Raw genomic sequence first — 13,272 nt, 5'->3', positions numbered from 1 at the left:
AACCTGAGACGTTTTCCAGCATCTTTGCATATTTGAACCCTTTCAAGCAGTGAGTTTATGATTTTGAGATTCATCTTTTCAGACTGAGGACATTTGAGGACTCAAACATAACTATTAAAAAAGATTCAAACATTCACTGATGCTCCAGAAGGAAACAAGATGCATTAGGAGTTGGGGGGTGAAAACTTCTGAACACGATGAAGATGGCCAAATTTGTCTTATTTGGTTGAAATATAATTTTTTTTCCCATTTAGTTCTGCCCTTCGTAAGCAACAGAAGATACTTGTATGTTTCCCCCCAGCTCTTACTTAACGTTTGAGGAGAAGTTCTACAGAAGTTCATTTTAGCAAAATCCCAGCCAACATGTCCATGTGGGCCCCACATGGGATTTATCTGGGCTATGTGGGTTTCAACTGGACATGGGCTCAGAGTGGGCACTTTGATGGGCTGAATGTGGGCCCCAGCTTGGGTACAATTGTGGGCCCCAGTTAGGCTGCCCATTATTGTTTATTTGTGGGTCCCAGATGGGCCACATTTGGGCTATATTAAGATATATTTATAGTTACGTTATTTATTTATTTTTATTTTGCTAATTATTTATTTTTATGCAGTTATGTGTAGCTAAAAAAGCTAACAATTAAATTGATTTAATTGTATGCATTTTATGTTTTATATCATTTAGGGTAATATCATAATGTAACAATCCAAGATTATTTATTTTGTGAATAATACCATTTTATTTTATTTATAAGTATCTCAAAGTTTTTTTATCTTCTTATAATCTAAAAGCACCTGTATTATGCATCAAGGAGTCGTGCGATGATTGGTGATGGCAAGTACACTTCGTCTTGGCGCAGTAATATCTTCACTCGTGAAAAATCCTGTCACGGACCCCCGCTCCCTCTAGTGAAGATATTACTGCGCCAAGACGAAGTGCTTACAAGCACTTGCCATGGTATTCCGTCACACAATATAGTTATCCATTTTACATGCTTAGAAAAGCGCAACGTTTTGTTTTGTGTTACCGTCCTAGATCGAGTTACACTACGCGAGTAACTGTATTTAAATTGGGAAAACGTGGAGGTGTTTGGTAGCTTCTCTGCTTGGCCCATATTGAATGAATGGGCTAAGCTAAGTGCTTTCAAAGTGTCACTGCGCGCCAAAGCAATTGAGTGCACGCACTGAGACGAGAGAGGTATGTATCAACTCGTCTTAGTTAAGGGAAAAACATAGTTTAATATGAAAACATGGTGGAGTATCCCTTTAATACCTTTCCAATGTATTATAAATATGGGCTTAATAGAAAGTGTTACCTTGTTTTTATCCTGTTTTATTTTGTTTTACCCAATAAAAAATGTGTTTTAGAGTTTGAGTTGAAGTCATTTTCTTCACATTTGAAATATTTTAACATGAAATTTAAAACTTATTAAGCACCTATTTTTTTAGGTAAATAAAACATTTTAATTTAGAGTTTTATTGCATATAAGCACATTAACTTTATCCAGAGGAATTAATAAAGAAATATAAATGGGGGCCAGTTGTGACCCAATGTGGTCCCACAAAACCCCATATAGGGGCCATGTGTGGGTCCAGCGTAATCACCCATCTGAGCCCTATATGGGTTTTGTATGTGGCCCACCTTGGCCCCGGTTATTAGAACCCATTTGGGACCCATGTGGGCCCCTATGGTTTAACACACACGGGGACCAAGTGGAGCCGACAGACAAAAATGTACAGGTCCCATTTGGGTTGCCTATGCAGGGCCCAAGTGACAGCCTACCAAAAACCCACATGGAAATGTTGGCTGTGATGTAATTAAAATGTTAAGTGTTTCTTCCCCAACACATCTAGTACTTACGCAAACGTTGATCACACTACAAACAATACAAAACTAAAATGCTATAGGATACAGAAAAGATTAATTCATTCTTTACCTGGGTTTTCAGAGATGAGGACAATCCTGCTAGGATCGTTGGAGCCACAATTTCTCATTTTTGTTTTAATGTTTCACATCATAATGGATGCCAAAACAAGGCCAGGTAAATTACACTGGTTTGCTGTGTACTTTGTCAGATATTGGCTTGGAGCTTACTTGAATAAATGTATATGATATATATGAAAAATAACTTGACCACGGTCCTTACAAAAATAACTGCAGTTCATTCAAGTTCAACAGCAATAAAACTGCATTCCAATGAAGTGCAATTCTAGATTGCAGTATAATGAAATACAGATACAATATAACTGCAGTACAATGCAGTACAATGAGAAGCTAAAATGCATGTGAAGATTTAATATGAAAAAAACTAAGTCTTACATTTCTTTTTTTTTTTTATGAGCACTTTTTAAATAAAGCTCCTATGATTAGGTTCAGTAATTTCACTTTAATGGCAATAAAAGAACCTCTTTGTCGTTAAAGTCTTAAAGTCTTTATGTATAGGCCCTGTACTGCAGTCTGCTGTATTGTGCAACAAGTAGCAAGTGCTGTGGTTACAGTATGGCAAGGGTTTATTTATTCAATCATCATTTTTTAATATAGACTTCCTATAAATTATTCAAATATTTTTGTATATATTTCACTCAAATAAATTAATAGCCCGCACGTGAGATCTTACTTCACACCAACGGTCAACGAGTCTTGCGGGAGCTGATTGGATCCAGAACACCTGAAAAGAGATGCCAACCCCTCAGAGGACATCAGATGATGCTAACCCTGAAACCACAAACAGAACTAACAAATATATTACACTTAAAATTAAAGAAAAAATCCTAGTAAAGAAAAAAGTAATTCAGAAAGCATCTTAACCCTTAAAAGAGGTCTTAAGTCAAACTTGTTAGGAGCACAGACGAGGACTTTTAAGAGGCTTAAGAGTTTCTTTAGCAGAGGAGAAAATTTAACAAAATCTTATTAGAGACGTGCTAACATCTCCAACACAGCACAGAAATGCCATAGCGCCAGAAATTAAAGTGATCACTACATTACAATATTTGGCAACTGGGAAAATGCAACAATGCAATAGTGATGATTTGGGTCTGTCACAACCCACTGTAAGAAGAGTGATCACAAACAATTACAGCACTTTCAGAACTTCTTATTGTGTCACAGTTCATTTCATTTCACTGGACATTCCCACCTTGCAGGCTCAAAAAACTGCATTTATGAACATAGCAGGCTTATAGGTGCCAACAAGCAGAGGGAATGAACCATTAATAGTTTGTGCTTTATGCTCCCATGTCTGCTTCTTGTCCCTTGCTGTGACACCCGGCCCATATTTTCCTTTAAGAATGGCCTTGTGTTCATCCACTAACTGGGCTAACAGTAAACACTGTTCCTCTGCTCTGTTCAGTTTGGCTTTCTCGCCCTTCTTGGTTTTCATTCCATGTTTGATACATTAAAACCAACATTCATATCGCCATCTAAATAGGACAGCAATCACTGTAAATGGAAAGAGTGGAACAATTTTTATCATTCTAAGCCAATCAAATACCTTATAGGAAATTAAAAGCATGGTAAATAAAAAAAGGATTTAAATACACACATATAGTGTGTGTGTGAGAGAGAGAACAGTCAAATAGGAGAAAGTACGTATGTAAATTCAAAGTGAGAATTAGAATAGACCTTATACTTAAAATCACTCTTTTTTTCCTTCTTGGACAACCAACCAATCACAGTCTTCAAAAGATTGTGTCATGCATAGCAACGGGGTCAACCCCCCCTCCTCACTAAGATGAAAGTTTACACATTTCAAAACATTTGCTTGGTTATTACTGTACCTCTCAGCTCCTAGGGTGTACATCCTCAGAAGTGGGTTACATTAGGCTTAACTTACTTAACTTGCTGTGTTTTGGTCTGAGGTCAGTAGTACTGTCAAAGATTCATTTTTTTTTTTTTTATTAAAAGCTGCTAATAGTTAACTTTTAAGTTGAGTAATTTTGTATTAATATGGGTCTATGTAGGCTAATATATATCTAATCTAAATGAGAAGACAATAAGGAACATAATATGCATTTCTGCCTAGACTATCTGCACTTAACATGAAGAAAGAACTACAAACAAGTGTGGGGGAAACATTATAAAGTATTTCAAACTGGCAATGTAAATGACTTGAAAGAAGCATGTGTGTTTTATTTAAGAGTAAAAAGTCTCTCTCTCGCTCTCTCACTCTCTCTCACACACACACACACACACACACACTCCCTCTCTCACACACACACACACACACACACACACACACACACACACACACACTCTCTCTCTCTCACACACACACACATGCACGCTGAGTGTGGGGTGCACAGTAACCCAGATACACTCACACTAACACAAATGTATATGGGTGACTGTGCATGCCAACTCCAGCATTTACTCTCAGGTTGAGGGTGTCTGTGCAAATAATCATGAAGGTTTCCATGTCCTGGATGTTTTCAAAATGAACATGAAAGGCTCCATGGCATCGCACTTCATCGACTCCATCAGCACCCTCCATGCTTTCCTTTGATTCTGCCTGGTACATATGTTTCAATGTGAGGGGCAGCTCCTCCACTTCTACCTGTACCTCCTATGATAAAGTAAAATACCATAAATTAAGACTACCACATCACCTACAGTAGGTGGACAACCTAAACGGGGATTGCCATTTAGTTAACTGCAAGTCGGGCGCAATTTACAGTGAGTTAATTTCAAAATGTAGGATAGTCTTAGGCTACAGTCTACTCATCAAAACTTTAAAGAAGACCTTTACACAAAGGATCATATGCATGCTATTGTTATTAAACAGTAAATTAATATAAGGCCTATATAATGGATAGAAAGCTAAATGTTTTCATTTAATTTTCATTTCGGTTCATTCTTGGTTTAAAAAAAAAAATCCATGTTCCATATGCAGAGTGAAATGAGAACGGTCCAGCATTTAGCAATAATTATTATTAACTCTGTTATTATTCTAGATTTTTTTTCAAACTACTAAAACATTGCATTTTTGAATTATGCCTTATGTGTGACCAAATATTGAGTATTTTATGTTTCAGCTGTTTGATCGCTCTGGTGCCTCGTGCAATGTCTTAAACTTGCTGAACGGGTTTAGGACTGTTGTTTTGCTTATAGACTAAAAAATGGTCTGCCCCCACGTAAGATTTTTCTAGTTCTAGTCTTTCATTTGTTATATTCAACAGAGAAGGTTTAATTATCATTTACAGCATTGTTTATATCATTTTAATAGGCTATACATATTGCCCATATTTAAACTAGTTCAACAAACCATAAAACTAAAAATTAAATGTTAAACAGAAGCAATTTACGTGTTATTAAAGGGGGGGTGAAATGCTATTTCATGCATACTGAGTTTTTTTTTCACTGTTAAAGAGTTGGATTCCCATGCTAAACATGGACAAACTTTCAAAAATTAAGTTGTACGTTTGAAGGAGTATTTCTGTTCCAAAAATACTCCTTCCGGTTTGTCACAAGTTTCGAAAAGTTTTTTCAAGTATGGCTCTGTGTGACGTTAGATGGAGCGGAATTTCCTTATATGGGTCCTAAGGACACTTCTGCCGGAAGAGTGAGCGCTCCCGTAGAGCAGAGCACTGACAGCACAACAGACTTCACTGATCAGAGCGAGAGCGTCGCGAAATGTCACAAAAGGAGTGTGTTTTTGGTTGCCAGGACAAGACAACCCTGCACAGATTACCAAAAGAGAAACAGCATTAAGGGACCAGTGTAGGGAGTTTATTTTTACAGAGTATCAACGGAGTTGTGCAAGTGTTTGTGTTTGTTCCCTGCATTTCGAAGATGCTTGCCCAGTTTGACGCCGGATTTGCGTATCGTTTATTTCTTAAGGATGATGCAGTCCCAATGAAAAAGGGTCACGATCGTGTGTTGGAACCGCAGGCGGTGAGTAAAACTGCTTCAAATATCTCTGTGTTGTTAACTATCAGCGCCTAAGCACATCAAGTAAACAAAATGCGATGTTGTCATCAAACTGCACTTCGCACATGTACACCTTTAAAAAAAAAAAAAGACGACATAAAGTGGAACTTAGTCATTTTCCAAAACCACTAAGCAGATATATACAGTTTCAGTACATTCCACATAGAGACGTCGTTGCTGATGCTGCTCTTGTTCAATTTCAGCCTCGGGATCTGATTCTGGATCATAAATATACGGCTGAATCTGACTGTTAGCCACGGTTTGTTTTGGATGATGGTTTTTTCCTCACGGTAATGTCACAGTTTCCAGAAACTCTCAATGCAAAAGCCTACTCGCGCTCGTGATTCTTTAGCTCCGCCCACACGTCACGCCTCCAGCCGCTCGTGTTTTTCTGAAAAAAAGGTACAGACTATCTTTCTCTTATAAATATAATAAAACTAAAGACTTTTTGGAGATATGAAGGATGCAGTACTACCCTATAGGTACTCAAGATTAACAGGAGACTGAGTGAAAATGAGCATTTCACCCCCCCTTTAATGAATCTGTACTCTATATCCCCAGGAAAGATATTGAGAGGTTTGATAATGAAATAAGAAAGGTAAACTGGTTTGAAATGGTAAAGAAAGTAATGCAGCTTCTAGTGAGTTGATAAAGATATTTCAACAACTTGTTTTTAAATATTCTAAAGGAAAAAAGGTAAAGCCTAAAGGCAAAATCCCTCTACCTTGGTTAAATAATAATATATGGAAATTGATGAGAACTCGAGACTCCACATTAAAAAAGTCCCATAAAACGGGACTCACTACTGATCGCCTGATCTTTAATGGACTTTGAAAACAGCTAAGACAAGCAAAAGCAATGTTTTTCTGAACATAATTAAACAAGCAAAGGGCAATTCTAAACAACTTTGGCAAACTATAGACAAATTAACTGGAAAGACGCAAATTAAGAGTGGAATAATAGAGATGAAAATAGATGACAAAAACCACAAGTATGGTCTAACAGTTTCAAACTATTTTAATAACGATTTTATTGATTCAGTGAGTGAAATTATCCAACACGCCTCTGGATTGCCTCATCCTTGTTTTTCACCTCAGCCCTCCACTTATGATCATGAGGGCCTGTGTTTTAAACACAATGATTATTCTAAAATTGTGCAGCTAACCGATCACTTAGACTGTAATAATTTGTTGCACCCCATGCAGTTCGGTTTTAGACGTAACCATTCCACAGACGCAGCCTGCTGCTATTTAATAGAAAACATAAAGGCTGACTTGGACAAGGGGGGCACGGTGGGTGCCGTGTTTCTGGACTTGCGAAAAGCCTTCAACATGGTAAACCACCATGTCCTCCTGTCTAAGCTCTCTAAGTATAATCTGTCCATGGAGACATTGCATTGGATACAATAATATCTTTCAAACCGGATGCAATGTGTTAGGGTAAAAAATGTATTGTCCTCTCTGAAGCCCTGCACAACCGGGGTCCCACAAGGATCAGTTCTGGGACTCTTGTTGCTCAGTATTTACATCAATGACCTTCCGGCTGTGTCCGAGGGTGTAGACATCATCATGTATGCAGATGATGCGGTCATCTATGAACATGGGAGGGATATGGAGCAAGTAGCCACTAAACTGTCCTTAGCCATGGATAAAATAAGTAATTGGCTTAAATCTTCTTGCTTAACATTAAATATTGGAAAAACTGTTGGAATGTATTTCGCTAAGTCCAATAAAGTTAAAGATATGCCTAACATCTATGTTAATGGACAAAAAATTTAAATTGTGACTGAGACAAAATATTTAGGAGTCCATTTGGACCAAACTCTAAGTTTTAAAAAACATATTAAAAAAATGTGCAACTCTATTAAATATAAGAACTCTATTTTTAGACACATTAGGAATAGTCTGACAACTGAAGCATCTTTCATGTATTTTAATGCCATGATTTCTCCACACATCACCTACTGTTTGTCCTGTTGGTCTCAGGCCAACGAGACCACACTTAAAGCGCTCAGAAGCGGTTTATAATCAGGCATTAAAGGTGCTTGACAGGAAAGCCCCTCGCTATCATCACTGTAATATTCTTAGTAAATATAAAGTTTTGACTCGCTAATTCGATATTCAAATTTAAGAAACGTTTTCAAAATTGTTAATTATATTGCTCCACCATCAATGAAATTTTTTTTTAAACTTTATTCTGAACAAACGAACCGAACATCCCGCTCCACTGCTCACAGAAATTGTGCTATTCCGAAGAGATCTTCTGCCTTCGCACAGACAGCCTTTTCATTTGAAACCATTAAACAAACAATGGAATCAACTGCCAGACAGTCTAAAGTTGTCTGTAGATCTGAGTAATTTCTCTCGAAACTTAAAGAAATACATCCTCGATAACCAGTTGTGTCAGCATCAGCAGACTTCAAGTTTACAAATGTAACATTGAGGTAAATATTTTGACTATGTTGTATATATTTTAGGTTGTGATAGGTTTTTTTCTTTTTTGTTTAGCTTGTCATTAGACTATCTGATTAGTTTTAAGTATTCATTTTTTTAATAATATTGCATTTTTTTGTTAGTTCTACTGACAGTTATTTGTAATGTAATGTTTTAATATTATGTGCACCTGCCCGGGACTGCAGATGGAAATTATTATTTTGCTAACTCTGGTACAAAACATCTCTTCGTAAGATTAATGTATTTTGTACATTGTCCCTGACAAATAAACTGAAAACTGAAACTGACAATCAAATAAAGCATGGCCATAGATGTCAAAGTTTCCTCTGCATTAGAAAATAATGAATTTACCTATAGTATATTCGTCAACTTCTCAAAAGCTTTTGATACAGTCAACCATCATATTCTATTGAAAAAAATGCAAAAGTATGTTTTTTATGATGTTATGCTTGAATGGTTAAATTATATTTTAAACACAGTTTGTTTGTATTAATGGATGCTATTCCAACAAAGCCAGACTACTTTGTGGGGTCCCTCAGGGGTCCATTCTTGGACCATTATTATTTCTTATATTAATGATTTATCAAATGTGTCAAATATTCTTTTCCCAATAATGTTTGCAGATGACACAACTTCAGTTTATTCTCATTCAAATTTTAATTTTCTGATTAAAAATGTAAATACTGGTTTGACTGCATATGCTACATGGTTCAGATTAAATAAGTTATTGCTGAATAAAAAAAAATCTAATTATATAATTTTTAGTGGCAAAATATATTCCAAAAACCTCTCAAAAGTAAAAAAATTTTGTTGATGAGAACTTGAATTGGAAAACACAAATTGACTGGGTTAGCAAGAAAATAAATACATCTATTGGTATAATTAGGAGGATTAGCAATCTCATTACTACAAATTGTCTTCTTACACTCTATTACAGTTTAATTTATCCATATCTTTCATATTGTTATATAGTTTGGGCAAGCACTTTTCCTTCTACACTTCATAGAATTTTGGTTCTTCAGAAACGTTTTGTCAGGATTGCAACCCGATCTGAGTCACTTTCATCTGTGCCTCTATTTCAGAATCTTCAGATACTTACTGTGTATGATTTTAATATCACTCATGTGTTTTTATTGATAAGGTACATTTTAATTATGAAAATATCCCAGAGCACTTTTAACTTTGTTCACCCTTATTCAACCAGTCAATCCTTAGATCTTCATCTTCCAAAGTTTCTTACGTGCAGAGGTCAATTTACTATCAGATTTAGGGGTACCAAATTATGGAACAGTTTTTCCCACTTAGCAATAAACGCCTCATTAAAACGTTATAAAAGATATTTAAAAGCCCATTTAACTGCTGTTCAAAATTTTTTATATAAATATTATTCCATTTTTATGTTATGATCATATTTTTTGCTTTTTTCCATTACTGTAATCGTCATAAATATTTGATGATGTTATGTGTATGTATACATGTATGTGCATGTGTGTGTGTTATGGATATATGTATCTCACTAGTGTTGTTACTTTTATGTAGTATAATGTTTTTATTTTCTATGTTTTTTGTTTTGATTTTATTGTAATTATGTCTATAGGTGGAGGTGTCAAATAACCCCAGTTGTTTTTTTTTGCCTCTTCCTGCACATCATTAAATAAATGACATTTGTCTTATTTTTGTTCATATATTTTGTTTTGTCATTATTATTATTTTGTCATTTTGTATTCAGGTGCAAGGTGCAAATATAAATAAACATACAAATACATCAATATTATTCACAAAATAGTACAGATGAGAGCATAAAAATATAAAAGATCATATTTGTAATGTTTAGTATTGCACTTAAGAAATAACATTATCCTACAGTATCTGAACATCCTGTTAACCACAACTAACATATATAGTGTGTTATCTTGAGTATTAGTGAATGTTTGCACCTTTCGTAATATGTCTGTATGAGTATAAAAAGAAATGGATCACTCAGCACCATATAGACACTTTAGGGAAGAGAAAAGATGTAAACTATTTGAACATTTGCTTAAACTACATCAGTTGTTAGCGGTAGTTTATAGTTATATAATAGTACAGCATTTTATAATTTAGCAAGAAAGATAAAAGTTCATTGTGTTAGTTTTTTTAATTTATTTTTGTAATAGTATTGTTTTACTAAATTATGCAAATAATCAGAAAATCAGAAATATATTTGCATTTAAAACTTTACATTTATGTCTTTTCACAATCATGAAAACCAAAAATTACATATCTATATCTAAATTCAATATTATGATTCACTTAACATTTGATAAAATCAAAGAATGTCACACCATAAAATCCTTGTGTGAGAACAATTCCAAAATAAAGGTAAATAGTTAAGGGTTCAGAACAGCCCAATTCAAAGTAGCCAAGCTGGTTCTACAACAATATTACCATCCAGGTCACAATTCGTTATTTAGCCCTTTCACACATACAGCCAAAAATAAAAGATATGTCATCCAACTGGAGCAACAGTGAAATTAAAGCGCTTCTCCTTATCCAGGCGGATGAAGAAATTTGTCATCATCTGAGAGGAACTTAACGTATGATAAAATAACTAACTGTTAACCCCCTGAGAGCAATGCATTCACAGGACAAAGTCAGGTCATCAATAAACTGAAAACATTGCGTCTTGAATATCTAAAAAATGTATGACCATCACAAACGAAGTAGTAGTGGAAGAATTTCTTGTTCCTATTATTACTTTTGTCAATTTATTTGGGGTTCCAGCTACTCCACAAATCCTGTAGCTCTAAACTAGTGGATCTCAACCCGCGGCCCGTCACCAAATGAAATGTGGCCCACCATGCCAAACACAATAAAAATAATAATAAAGTTTTACAATTTATTTTAGTTTTTACATAGGGAAAAACATGAAGTCGGAGCAGTGAAGAGTGCTGGACATTCGGCATAAACTTTCGGTTTTGCCCCATAACTCTCTTGAAGATGTTCAGTCCATCTTTTTCCCAGTTCTCCCAAAACAGCTTATAGCCCACTACTGTTTCAGCTATTAAAATAGTTCTGTTTTGTAGGTTTGGAGCAGTTTTTGATCATTAAATAGGCCTAAAGTTTTGTTTTTAAAATAATAAGCGGCCAGCACAGAGAGCGAGAGAGTTGATCATAGCCTATGTTTGATCAGTTGTGCCTTCTCAAATCATCACGAATTGTCTTAAATAAAATCTAAAGATATAAAACAGATCAAGCATGTAACAATGTTTTGTCGTTAAACCCAGATAAATGTGCATTATATCCAATATTTTGCATGGAGAGTGCAAGATAAAGCACACTTTTTTGAGACATAGAGGTGCCAGCGCGATCATAATATAAACTAGAGAAAACAAACATGCTTTCCACCGTCTCGTATTGAACATGAGGGCTTACAAAAATAAACCGAAACTCAGCGAAGACATGCCTCACAGACATGATAAATTTATCTATAGACAGCTATAAATTACTACTTAACGAAATAATAATAATAAAAAAAAATCTTTCATTACAATCCATATAGCAGGCGCGTCTAATGAGGAGATGATGAGTCAGGCAACTTCTTGGGACACAGACTCATAAAACTAGTTTATTAGTAAATAATTCAAATATATTTCTACTATATCCCTCCGTCATATTCATGGTAATTACTTTTGAAGTGAAGTGAAGTGAAGTGACATTCAGCCAAGTATGGTGACCCATACTCAGAATTTGTGCTCTGCATTTAACCCATCCGAAATGCACACACACAGAGCAGTGAACACACACACACACACTGTGAGCACACACCCGGAACAGTTCTGCGCCATCTTTTGAACGCAGAACTGTTCATCTGTGCTGATAGATTATTTAATATAAATTTGTCTCTGTAATATATACGTTCATTTGTCTACGATTTGTCTAAAGCAGTTGCATGAATGTGAAAGTTTGAAACAAAAATTTAACATCAGCAAAAATACTGACCGCATAGACCCCCTAATGTTTACAGATACAAGTGCAGCTGTTTTAGAGGTTAATGATGTCACAGAATTTACCGGTATTTTGGAATGGATGTGTGAATGGTGCTTGGGAATGGAAGGTCGTTGACTGTGTGCATTTTTTAATTTATCGGTAAAGTCGTTCCGGTAATTTTACATCAATTTACTGGTATTACTGTGTGAAAGGAGCTATTGATTAACTAGGTGGAAATCACACTGAATGACACGCATCCAGAAGCGTTCTCTCTCACACTTATGACTCCAGTTCTCTCAGATAGCACGCAATCAGTTCTCCTTGCGCCTGAACTGTCAAATACACAGACAGTTGTCAAAATATACATTATGTTGAGTATCTCATGTAAATGCAGTTGGCTAGGGCTTTAGTGTACAAACAGGTAGCAAAAACCTGATATGTGTCAGTAAACTACAGTGTTGACCCGAAAATAAGACGATCCCTCATTTTGTCAAGTTATAAAATTATATTCAGCATCGCGTTAGTTCAGTCAGGCCACGTTAGTTACGCTTGCATCAGCTGTTCCTAAGGTGTACCAACACCTGTGACATGTGGTCTATTTAAATTCACATTTTTCAGTGTCTCTTCCATTGCATCGCTGTTTGCAAATCAAACTGTTGAAGTTTGTTTCAGAACATCTGAAATCCGCATCTAAGATAAGTAAATGCTCTTTTAATCCATATCGACGCCTAGGCCACTGCCTAAGGACAGGGTCGCTTAAAAGGGGGCCTGTGGCAGGCCCTCCCTGGCACCCTGTGCACCGCCCCCCCTTGATTGTTCCCGCCCGGTGACCATCACAATGCAACGGGAGGTCCCCCGAACTCGGTTGAAATTTTGCACTTTTCGACGCTATACAGTGGACGGCCACAGGGTGGCACTCTCCTGGAA

This window comes from Carassius auratus, chromosome 28 (genome assembly GCF_003368295.1).
Source record: "Carassius auratus strain Wakin chromosome 28, ASM336829v1, whole genome shotgun sequence".
In the NCBI taxonomy this organism is placed as follows: domain Eukaryota; kingdom Metazoa; phylum Chordata; class Actinopteri; order Cypriniformes; family Cyprinidae; genus Carassius; species Carassius auratus.
The sequence above is the reverse complement of the archived record's forward strand: the minus strand, read 5'-3'. Positions refer to the sequence as shown.